General features: G+C 43.8%; 1 protein-coding gene across 1 annotated transcript in view; it reads right to left on the minus strand.

Moving 5' to 3' along the window:
* The window catches only part of DRGX (dorsal root ganglia homeobox), a 420041-nt gene that overhangs the window by 130949 nt on the left and 276005 nt on the right, over nt 1–13087 (minus strand). The window lies entirely within an intron of this gene.

Consider the following 13087-nt stretch of genomic DNA (forward strand, 5'->3'; position numbering starts at 1 on the left):
TTTTTCACAAGTCCCTATTAAAACCTTATGTCCTACCCACTGTACCCTCCTCTTTGCCTCCTCCTCCGATTATTGTTGATGGTAATCTTGAATTTCAGGTCTCTAGGATTGTGGACTCTCACATTATCCGCGGTTCTCTTCAGTACTTCGTTCATTGGGAGGGTTATGGTCCTGAGGAGAGGATGTGGGTCCCAGTGGTGGACATTAAGGTCACTCGTCTCATCAGGGCTTTCCATAGGTCTCATCCTGAGAAGGTGGGCTCTGAGTTGCCGGAGTTCACCCGTAGTTGGAGGGGTACTGTCACCGCCAGTTCTGTGAGAAGGTCTGGCAGATGTTCTTCTCGACCTCTTGTATGATGTTCTTTGTTTTGGTTTCACTTTCTCATCTACTTTCCTTCTGCCAGGTGTCACTTATTTCGACTAATAGTCTTCCTTTATATTCCCTCCCATACTGCCTCACTTTGCAGTTTATACTACTTCCTGGATGACGTGTTCACTGCTGGAGGCTGCTTCTACTGTTTGTTCAGATAAGTCTTTTACTTTATTGTGTTTCCTTGCTGGCTTGATTCTAGGTGACCCTGACTCCGTCTGTATTAAGTGCAGGGAGCCGGTGGCCGTGTCCCCTCACTATTATAGGGTTTTCAGGTGTCACACAGTCTTAGTTACGTGGGCATGCAATTGTCTAACATACAGACCCTTCCATGTGCATAGCAGTTAGGGAGAGCTCTTAGGGTTTTATAGGGCTCACCTATAAGCTCCTAAGTTTGGGATCATGTCAGTCGCTCGTCTATTTATATGTTCCAGCTATCTGCTAACTTCATCCTTGACAGACAGTCATCTTTAGCCTCTTCCTTTTTTTAACAATTGCTCTAACAGTTGATCTATTTTCACTAAGCTGCTTGGCAATTTCCCCGTAGCCCTTTCCAATCTTGTGGAGGTCCACAATTTTGTCTCTGGTGTCTTTTGACAGCTCTTTGATTCTGCCCCTGTTAGTAGTTGGTCTCTGACAAATGACTGTGGGGTAGACAGGTGTCTTTAAAGAGCTCAGACAGGTGCTACTAATTTAGATTAATGAGTGGAGTAGAGGTGGACTTTTTAAAGGCACAGTAACAGGTCTTTGAGAGCCAGAATTCTTGCTGTTTCTCAGGTGTTCAAATACTTATGTTCAGCAGTGCAAGACAAAGATATTCTTTATAAATCATACAATGCGATTTCCTGATTTATTTTTTTGATTCTGTCTATCCATGATTTCCAAGTGGGAGAACTTGCAAAATTGCAGGGTGTTCAAAAACTTCTGTTCCTCACTGTATATAAGGAAATATACTTTCCCTGCCTCCCACACAGTAGTAGCAAATACGTGGAGAGTGGCCAACCCCTTTAAATGGTTCTTTGTGATGCGTGTGAATATAAATATATATATATATATATATATATATATATATACAGGTAGAAAGGTGTGGGCAGCACAGCTGTCTGGACAGTACGGTCGGAGTGCCAGCGGCTGAGGAGGCGATCCACCTCCAGGGATATAAAGGAGAAAAATCCACAGCACATCCAAGTTGTAAAAAGTAAAAAACGGCTTTATTCACCAGACACGCGACGTTTCGATCCGCTCAATGGGATCTTTTTCAAGCAGTGATCACTGCTTGAAAAAGATCCCATTGAGCGGATCGAAACGTCGCGTGTCTGGTGAATAAAGCCGTCTTTTACTTTTTACAACTTGGATGTGCTGTGGATTTTTCTCCTTTATATATATATATATATATATATATATATATATTATTGATATCCGTCTAGCGTGTTGGGGCTTGTTCACATCTGCATCATAGGTTCCAATCTTTTTTTTCCACTATAAAAACGGTAACCAAACGGAAACAGAACAGTCCCCAGCCTTAGGCATGATTCACACATTCACATGTTTTGGTCAGTATTTGGTCAGTAATTTCCATCATTGTATATAATTCTTTAATTTGACAATTTTTATTGATTATTATACAAAGAACATAAAACACTTTTTTCAAGACCCTTTCTTCAAGGCCCATCCCTGGCTTATAGAAAAATATAGAAGATGTCATCATTTTAAGATGAGCTAATCAATTCTAATGAATTAAATTCATTCAAAATCAGTGTCCTGGAGCACAGAGGGGCTGGCCTCTCTGCCCAGCAGAATTCTCCCTTGATAGACAGGCCAGAAATCTTGCCTAGCCCTGTCAATCTTGCGCTGGCTCAATTGTTCCAAGTATCGGCATAAGTGCAGAGGATCTGCTGCTGTCACCTGAGCAGAGCAGATACCAACTGTGCATGTGCCACTGATGTCTGGGTACACCCAAAAGTGGAGGCAGCGGCTCATTGATGGAATAGCACTTTCTCTACTCCCAAGGAGTTTAAAATCATGTATAACGTAACTTGTAATATGAAGGCTGTGGTCTAAAAAGCTACCTGTCCATCTGATTTGATATATGCGAGTATGATTACAAGAGCCCTTAAAGTATACAGTACAGACCAAAAGTTTGGACACCTTCTCATTCAAAGAGTTTTCTTTATTTTCATGACTATGAAAATTGTAGATTCATACTGAAGGCATCAAAACTATGAATTGACACATGTGGAATTATATACATAACAAAAAAGTGTGAAACAACTGAAAATATGTCATATTATAGGTTCTTCAAAGTAGCCACCTTTTGCTTTGATTACTGCTTTGCACACTCTTGACATTCTCTTGATGAGCTTCAAGAGGTAGTCACCTGAAATGGTTTTCACTTCACAGGTGTGCCCTGTCAGGTTTAATAAGTGGGATTGCTTGCCCTATAAATGGTGTTGGGACCATCAGTTGCATTGTGGAGAAGTCAGGTGGATACACAGCTGATAGTCCTACTGAATAGACTGTATTATTATTATGGCAAGAAAAAAGCAGCTAAGTAAAGAAAAACGAGTGGCCATCATTACTTTAAGAAATGAAGGTCAGTCCGAAAAATTGGGAAAACTTTGAAAGTGTCCCCAAGTGCAGTCACAAAAACCATCAAGCGCTACAAAGAAACTGGCTCACATGCGGACCGCCCCAGGAAAGGAAGACCAAGAGTCACCTCTGCTGTGGAGGATAAGTTCATCCGAGTCACCAGCCTCAGAAATCGCAGGTTAACAGCAGATTAGAGACCAGGTCAATGCCACACAGAGTTCTAGCAGCAGACACATCTCTAGAACAACTGTTAAGAGGAGACTGTGTGAATCAGGCCTTCATGGTAGAATATCTGCTAGGAAACCACTGCTAAGGACAGGCAACAAGCAGAAGAGACTTGTTTGGGCTAAAGAACACAGGAATGGACATTAGACCAGTGGAAATCTGTGCTTTGGTCTGATGAGTCTAAATTTTAGATCTTTGGTTCCAACCACCATGTCTTTGTGCGACGCAGAAAAGGTGAACGGATGGACTGCATCTTGCAGCGGCATGCTATTCCATCCGGTTTGCGTTTAGTTGGACCATCATTTATTTTTAACAGGACCATGACCCCAAACACACCTCCAGGCTGTGTAAGGGCTATTTGACCATGAAGGAGAGTGATGGGGTGCTGTGCCAGATGACCTGGCCTCCATTCACCGGACCTGAACCCAATCGTGATGGTTTGGGGTGAGTTGGACCGCAGAGTGAAGGCAAAAGGGCCAACAAGTGCTAAGCATCTCTGGGAACTCCTTCAAGACTGTTGGAAGACCATTTCAGGTGACTACCTCTTGAAGCTCATCAAGAGAATGTCAAGAGTGTGCAAAGCAGTAATCAAAACAAAAAGGTGGCTACTTTGAAGAACCTAGAATATAACATGTAACGGCACCGTTTCAGCGGACAAGGGGTTAAAAACCGTTTAGGCGATATGCCCCTTTCCGAGAGACAGGCACAGCTACTGCAGAACACCAACCTCCCGAACTGGATACAAAATAGCACTCCAAACTGGAACCTCACAAGTAGCTGTCAGTCAGACGAACAGGAAAAGCGTATCCGTCAGCTTACACTCCTGGCAATCAGTCTCCAACAGCATACAGGGAATCCCCCAATAACGAGACAAGGCTCCGTGTTGAGGGTCAAGCAGTGATCTGAAGTGCTGGCACACCCAGCCTGGTTTTTATTACCGTTTGTTGCAGATACAGAACAGATACAACATATCCCCACAATGCATCATGGTTTCCTCCCCTCTGTCCCGGAGACGACCGAACACAATCCAATTATCTCTCAGGACAAAGGGGAGATCACCAATACACATGTGGAGACAACAGGACAGGAATCACCACCCAAACACACAATGGCACACCCCCACAGCAAACACAGACATTTAACATATCCCCAGATAGCTCAAGTCTGAGTGCATATCATTAGATGAATGGCACTCAGAATACCCGAATACAATACTATTAGCTATCTGGGTGCCCTCACATAACATACAATTTAACAGAACGCATAATAACATAAAATACAATTCTACAGACAGATTTAAGCTGTACGGCCGGTCTGTTTTCTCCTTTACAGTTACTATGGGCCACAATCCTGAGGCAGGAGGCTTTTAAACAGTCCTCTCCAAAACCCAGTGGCGAGGTTGGTTTCGCCACACATCTCCCCCCCCCAGGGAAGACTAACCAGATACCTGACCTCACGCCGGTCGGTACCTGAGTTAGTCTGGCAGCCCACCCACAACCCAATACTGGACCTGCTGAATTTCGTAGCCTGTCTCTGTCCCGTAAGTCCACCAAGGTGATGTTGGAAGCTGGTACTCCCGGTCTCTGTGTTGCTCCCTGGTTTGGAGTGGAGGTTGCTTTGTGGGCAGGGATCAGCGGTACTCTGCCCTGGTGCCAGCGCTACCACGGAAGAAGCCTGGTTGGAGCCTGGTTGTTGGAGGGGGAGACCGACTGTCTCTACCCCCTGTGCTGTAAGTGCAGAGACCACGGTCCCATCTGCACTGTTGTGGGGCTTACTGTCTCCCCCTGGTGCGTTAAGCTGCCGCTGGGGAGAGGGGGTAACGAGCTCCTCTCCCATACATACTTCCAGCCGCTGGGGAGTGCGACCGACCGCCTCCGCTCCCAATACAGTGTCCTGCTGCTGGGGAAAGGAGACTGGGCTCTCTATTCCCTGTAGGACACTCTGCCGCTGGGGGACAGGACCGACTGTCTCTGCCCCCTGTAACTCCGCCTGCCGCTGGGGAATGGAGACTCGGCTCCCAATTCCCAAAAAATCATGCTGCTGCTGGGGGGCAGGAACAACTACCTCTGCCCCCTGTAACTCAGCCTGCCGCTGGGGAGGGAGGCCGCTGCTCTCCTCTCCCTGCACTTTACACTGCCACTGGGGAATGGAGACTCGGCTCCCAATTCCCAAAAAGTCATGCTGCTGCTGGGGGGCAGGAACAACTACCTCTGCCCCCTGTAACTCAGCCTGCCGCTGGGGAATGGAGACTAGGCTCCCAATTCCCTGCAGGACCGGTGGAGAGACCTCGGTCCCATCTCCACCGGCCACCTGGGGTTCTTCCCAGTAAACATCAACAATATCTGCCCAGCTGAATGGGTCTGGATCTGGGTCTGTCACCTTACCGTCCTGCTGAGCCTTCTCAATGGAGTGGAAGAGATCTCGGTAGTCCTGCTCCAGTTCCCACTCCAGGGTTGCTAGGTGAGCCAGGTCTTTCTCTACTTCATGGGGGTCATCCCACTCATGCCTAGCCTCCCTCTCATAGAAAATGTCCTGAAGTCTGGACTGTGCAGGGCTCCCGAAGTCAGGCTCTGCAAAGGACTCCCATAACAAGCCAGGACCATCAAACTCCTCTCCCTCTGGCTTGTCATGCTCAGCTGTCCAGGGTACAAACTGTGCCACATACCACCAAAGCGCCTGGTAGGCATCCTCCAGCCATAGCTCCTGCCATACCCGGTGCTGCAGTTCCATCACCCATTCCTCCAGGGGCTGCTCTCCCAGGAAGGACATCCGCAGGGCCACCTGCCTCTGCAACCGCTGCTCTTCACTGGGGAGACTCTCACCTCGCTGGTACTGTACATTATCCAGGGCCTGGTACCAGATGCCTTTCCTTAATGCATCCCGGCCATCCAGGTCCTCCTCCTCGTATAACACTGCTGGTTCCATCCTGGTGCCTCTAGGGTCGCTGTACTGGGACATGCGTTGCCCTTAAGTTGTAAAATCCAAAGAAATGGTGTCTCCTGTAGCTGTCCTTCTGGCTGTAGGAACGATCCCGCTGCTTGCCACCAATGTAACGGCACCGTTTCAGCGGACAAGGGGTTAAAAACCGTTTAGGCGATATGCCCCTTTCCGAGAGACAGGCACAGCTACTGCAGAACACCAACCTCCCGAACTGGATACAAAATAGCACTCCAAACTGGAACCTCACAAGTAGCTGTCAGTCAGACGAACAGGAAAAGCGTATCCGTCAGCTTACACTCCTGGCAATCAGTCTCCAACAGCATACAGGGAATCCCCCAATAACGAGACAAGGCTCCGTGTTGAGGGTCAAGCAGTGATCTGAAGTGCTGGCACACCCAGCCTGGTTTTTATTACCGTTTGTTGCAGATACAGAACAGATACAACATATCCCCACAATGCATCATGGTTTCCTCCCCTCTGTCCCGGAGACGACCGAACACAATCCAATTATCTCTCAGGACAAAGGGGAGATCACCAATACACATGTGGAGACAACAGGACAGGAATCACCACCCAAACACACAATGGCACACCCCCACAGCAAACACAGACATTTAACATATCCCCAGATAGCTCAAGTCTGAGTGCATATCATTAGATGAATGGCACTCAGAATACCCGAATACAATACTATTAGCTATCTGGGTGCCCTCACATAACATACAATTTAACAGAACGCATAATAACATAAAATACAATTCTACAGACAGATTTAAGCTGTACGGCCGGTCTGTTTTCTCCTTTACAGTTACTATGGGCCACAATCCTGAGGCAGGAGGCTTTTAAACAGTCCTCTCCAAAACCCAGTGGCGAGGTTGGTTTCGCCACATAACATATTTTCAGTTGTTTCACACTTTTTTGTTATGTATATAATTCCACATGTGTTAATACATAGTTTTGATGCCTTCAGTGTGAATCTACAATTTTCATAGTCATGAAAATAAAGAAAACTCTTTGAATGAGAAGGTATGTCCAAACTTTTGGTCTGTACTGTATATATATATATATATATATATATATATATACACACACACACACAGGGAGTGCAGAATTATTAGGCAAGTTGTATTTTTGAGGATTAATTTTATTATTGAACAACAACCGTGTTCTCAATGAACCCAAAAAACTCATTAATATCAAAGCTGAATATTTTTGGAAGTAGTTTTTAGTTTGTTTTTAGTTTTAGCTATTTTAGGGGGATATCTGTGTGTGCAGGTGACTATTACTGCGCATAATTATTAGGCAACTTAACAAAAAACAAATATATACCCATTTCAATTATTTATTTTTACCAGTGAAACCAATATAACATCTCAACATTCACAAATATACATTTCTGACATTCAAAAACAAAAACAAATCAGTGACCAATATAGCAACCTTTCTTTGCAAGGACACTCAAAAGCCTGCCATCCATGGATTCTGTCAGTGTTTTCATCTGTTCACCATCAACATTGCGTGCAGCAGCAACCACAGCCTCCCAGACACCGTTCAGAGAGGTGTACTGATTTCCCTCCTCGTAAATCTCACATTTGATGATGGACCACAGGTTCTCAATGGGGTTCAGATCAGGTGAACAAGGAGGCCATGTCATTAGATTTTCTTCTTTTATACCCTTTCTTGCCAGCCATGCTGTGGAGTACTTGGACACGTGTGATGGAGCATTGTCCTGCATGAAAATCATGTTTTTCTTGAAGGATGCAGACTTCTTCCTGTACCACTGCTTGAAGAAGGTGTCTTCCAGAAACTGTCAGTAGGACTGGGAGTTGAGCTTGACTCCATCCTCAACCCGAAAAGGCCCCACAAGCTCATCTTTGATGATACCAGCCTGTACTCCACCTCCACCTTACTGGCATCTGAGTCGGACTGGAGCTCTCTGCCCTTTACCAATCCAGCCACGGGCCCATCCATCTGGCCCATCAAGACTCACTCTCATTTCATCAGTCCATAAAACCTTAGAAAAATCAGTCTTGAGATATTTCTTGGCCCAGTCTTGACGTTTCAGCTTGTGTGTCTTGTTCAGTGGTGGTCGTCTTTCAGCCTTTCTTACCCTGGCCATGTCTCTGAGTATTGCACACCTTGTGCTTTTGGGCACTCCAGTGATGTTGCAGCTCTGAAATATGGCGAAACTGGTGGCAAGTGGCATCTTGGCAGCTGCACGCTTGACTTTTCTCAGTTCATGGGCAGTTATTTTGCGCCTTGGTTTTTCCACACGCTTCTTGCGACCCTGTTGACTATTTTGAACGAAACGCTTGATTGTTCGATGATCACGCTTCAGAAGCTTTGCAATTTTAAGAGTGATGCATCCCTCTGCAAGATATCTCACTATTTTTTGACTTTTCTGAGCCTGTCAAGTCCTTCTTTGACCCATTTTGCCAAAGGAAAGGAAGTTGCCTAATAATTATGCACACCTGATATAGGGTGTTGATGTCATTAGACCACACCCCTTCTCATTACAGAGATGCACATCACCTAATATGCTTAATTGGTAGTAGGCTTTCGAGCCTATACAGCTTGGAGTAAGACAACATGCATAAAGAGGATGATGTGGTCAAAATACTCATTTGCCTAATAATTCTGCGCTCCCTGTACTTACCAGCATGTTTAGTGACTGCTTAGAAGGCGCCAAACATGTGGCGAGGATACCCGAGCATGGCGTTTGAGCACATGTGGTTCTCGGCCAAGTGCTCGGATCTGCCGAGCATAGTATACTTGGCCGAGCATGCTTGCTCATTACTAGTCCTGAGTTATAAGTGGTGTACCTCAAGGTTGAGTGCTGGGTACCGTATATACGGTAATTTATTTACTAATGATATCGAGGATGGGATTATTTGCACCATTTCTATTTTTGCAGATGACACCAAGCTATGTAGTACTGTGCAGTCTATGGAAGGTGTCCATAAACTACAAGCTGACTTGGACACCCTGAGTGTTTGGGCATCAACTTGGAAAATGAGGTTCAATGTGGATAAAAAGTTCAGTCTCAGAGGTGTCAAGGCTTCTTTACTGTAAGAACCTGTGGAATAGATTACCTCCGGACATGGGCACAGCAGGAACAGTGGGCAGTTTTAAAAAGGGCTTAGATTTTTTTTTAATGTAAATAACATTAAAGGCTATGTACACCTTCCGTGGCAATTATTGTTTTATTATTGCATGTTACTCATTTTTGGCTACATTTTTTTTTTCAATTGGCCTTTATTAAAAATATTGAGCTGTACTGTCAAAAAGGGTTAATTCTTTTTCTACCTGTGTGACTAGTACTTTCACTTTGTGGGGGTCATCTAATAAACCTTATCTCAAAATTTCGGAGAGGTCCTAAACACTTATTTAAGCCACATTCTTATCAGTAAGATGAGAACTGATATATAATGAGTGTTTGTAATGTCAGAGGGCAGCGATATGAGAGTCTGTCTGCTCCTGGTCTGACAGAAATGACTGAAAATCCAAAGGATGCTACTAGAGCATGTCAGCTCTATACAGAAAAAAAATATATATATAAATACACCATATTTTTAATAAAGACCAATTATAAAAATTATTTTTGGCTCAAAATGAGTACAATGCAATAATTTAAAAAAAATTGCTCCCAAATATGCCCATAGCCTTTAATGCTTATGAAAATGCGTAGAAATCTGGGTCTCAGTCCCCTTTTCTAAAATTCACATCCCCACCTATCCCTTGTTTGAACTTGATGGATTTATGTATTTTTTTCAACCCTATATATAAACTATGTAACTATTTAACTGTCCACTTACAGGTGGCACCTTCATTACACACCCCTGTCTCTGCCCGGACCATTTCCAAGGAAATCTGGTGTCACAGTGGCCACTACACGTCCTGCCATTGACAGCCAGTCATTGTCACCTTTGTTTGCAGTAGAGTTGCAAACAAGAAACTTGAACTGCTACAGACTATAAGTGTATCGTCTTTAGCAAAGAGTTTGGATTCTATTTGGGATCCAACGACAGTTGGGTTTGAGTATGGAGGCTTTGTGGTGGGTGCTTCAATCTTGCCATTGCTGTGGAGCAACATACTGCCCTAACTACTTAAGTAATGATCTGGGGAGTCATCACATATGACAGTTAGAGATGAGCGTATTTCATATTTTGAAATTCGTTCATGCTTCGTTTGGTGGTAAAAGCAGAATTGCATTATGGATTCCATTACCAAGAACCATAACGCAATTCTATGACGGAATGCCTTTAGAGGCATTCTGTTATTCATCCCATCATAATAAAAGTCTATGGGCTTCAAAATGGATCCGTCCCGTTTTCGTTATGTGGTATTTTTTTTGTCAATGACTTGAGTATATGTGAATATTCTATTTTAGGGAAAAAATCCTCTACTTTAAGGACTACTGATACTGACTAATTGATTTAGATTATTGTCAACTTTTTCATATATGCAATACCCCAGGTATTTAAGTTATATTATTCTGCTGTTGCTTTTTTGACATGAGGGTACAGTTGGGATTAGATTTGGGTATGTTATAACTGCTATTATCCAGTCTGCTGTAATTCTTGGTTGCATTTGCCATACCTCTATATGACGTTACCTTTTATTCATTTACTTATGACTTTAAACCCTTGTATGGCCTGGGCTTATTTTTCTGTACTTTGACCGTTATTTTCTTTTTTTTCTTTTTAACTGAATACTTTTTATCATGTTGTCTATGTATTTCTTCAACAAAAAGTAAGATTTTTTTCTACTTGGTGGGATTAGCCTTGTATTTATTATTATAGACTTGCTTGCAGTTGTTTGTGATGACAGGCAAGCAATGCTGCGACAATGTAATCGCACCTCTTGCCTGTGTGTGCACATTCCCGAAGCTGATAGTGTATCAGAATTGCTAGCAGCTTCAACGGAGCAGACGTTTGACAGATTGTGACAACTGCACTGTTTTTGCTAGTTTTGTATCCTCCCAGCAAATTTACTCTAGTTGTAAAGCAACATAATTAGACAGACTACAGGTCTCTGCCTACCTACTATGATATACATGATGAATACATACATATAAACGGGAGCTAATGCGCATGTGTGCAGGCCTTCTTTTTTCTTATTTTGTTTAAACATGTCCACCACTGCTGCACTGTAGCTGTGGCCATAACCTCTAGAGACGAACATTGTCAAAAATAAAGAAACATTAAGCTAGTGCAGACCAGAGCCATTATTGAAAATAAATGTACATTAGTAAGGGACTTATATTACCTTAATACCCCTTTAAGTGCTCACCTATACTAATATTTGAGGAGGACATTTGTAGGTTTTCGTCTCGTCTGGCACTGTCAATCTCACACTGGTGCTGTTGTTTTGAGTATCAGCTCTTATCTGCTGCAGCTGCCTGAGCAGTGCTGAAACCGACTGCACATGCTCCACTGATGTCTAGGTACACATAGAAGAAAAGGTGGCAACTTTGGAGGGAGGGGAGCTGCCTCCACCTCCAGGTGTGCCCAGATGTCAGTGGTGTATTTTCATGTGCACATGCGCCAATACTCAGAGCAATGCAGCCGATGTAAGATTGACAGGGCCAGGCAAAATATCTGGCCCTGTCAATCAAGTGGGAGAAGAAGAGTATCTTGAGCAGAGAGGCCTGCTCTTCAGTTTTTCAGAAGTAACAAATTCAGTTCCTTAGAATAGATTTGCTCATAGTTATCATAACAAAGAAAATACATATTTCACAATGCTGTTAACACAATGTATGTACGGTATACATATTTATTGCATAAATAATATTGAATAACCTAGGAACTGCAACAATATGTATACTTCCTATTGCATCCACAAGGTAGTCTCTTAAGGCCATAATACTAAGGAAATAGGTATAAATCTATACTCTAAAAATGCTCTTGAGACTACTCTCTAAGGTGTCAAACCAATTTGTGCTAAACAGATTAAATGTATTACCAGTCCCTCTTGTCAGGTACATTGCTTTCTTATACATAAGGAAAGAAATATATTTCTGTACATCTATTCTTTCTTATACCTTTATACATTTGTGCCTTATGAGCACAACTTTTTTTGGTCTGAGTCTGAGGGCCAAATTATCACATTGCTCTATTTCTGGAGACCATAAAAAAATTAAAAATCAGTGCTCGTCTAGGAATGCACTCATTGATCAACAATTTAATGACCAGGCCTGAAAGGCATCAATGACCACTTCCCTTTGTAAATTAAAGCATGTTATAGTTTAACGGTTGTTTTTATTTTTTACGTGAAACATTGGGATTTTTATTTTTTTTCTTGCATTTTTTCTTTTTTGTTTTATTTGGGGAAAAGCGTTTGCGCATGTTCGCGCCCGTGCGCGCGCGCGCGCGCATGCGCACTTCGCTCAACGAGGCAGAATCTAAAAGTCCGCACGGGCGCATCAGGCACAGGCCTGTGCGCACGCGCGGGATCTTTGAAAAGGAGGAGGGGGCACTGAGGAGAGCCGGAGGCGGATTTCATTACATCGAGGTGGCGCTGAAAGGATCATGGGAGGAGCTGGGCACCAACGGCGGCGGCGGAGAGCGGCAGATTCAGACCCTCAGAAACGCCCCGGGCACCTTATCCAGAAGATTGACAGGTTAGATAAAAGCGATTATCAAAACTACACGGCGGATTTATCTTATAACAACAGCTTTGTAATGACAAGGGCACCATGGAGAGAACAATAGTTTTAAAAGGGGGGGGGGTTAGAAACTGGTGACAGAGTCCCTTTAAATGCTAGTGTGAAAGTACCCTTACTCAGTATCTCATTAAATAACCTTTGGCAGCAATTACAGTCTCCCTTCTTCTTGGTTATGTTACCACAAGGCTTGCTCACCTGGATTTGGCGATTCTCTGCCATTCTTCTCTTCAGATCCTGTCAAACTCTCTCAGGTTGCATGAGGCCTGACAGTAGACAGCCATTTTCAGGTCTCCCCAG

This window comes from Bufo gargarizans, chromosome 6 (genome assembly GCF_014858855.1).
Source record: "Bufo gargarizans isolate SCDJY-AF-19 chromosome 6, ASM1485885v1, whole genome shotgun sequence".
Taxonomy (NCBI): domain Eukaryota; kingdom Metazoa; phylum Chordata; class Amphibia; order Anura; family Bufonidae; genus Bufo; species Bufo gargarizans.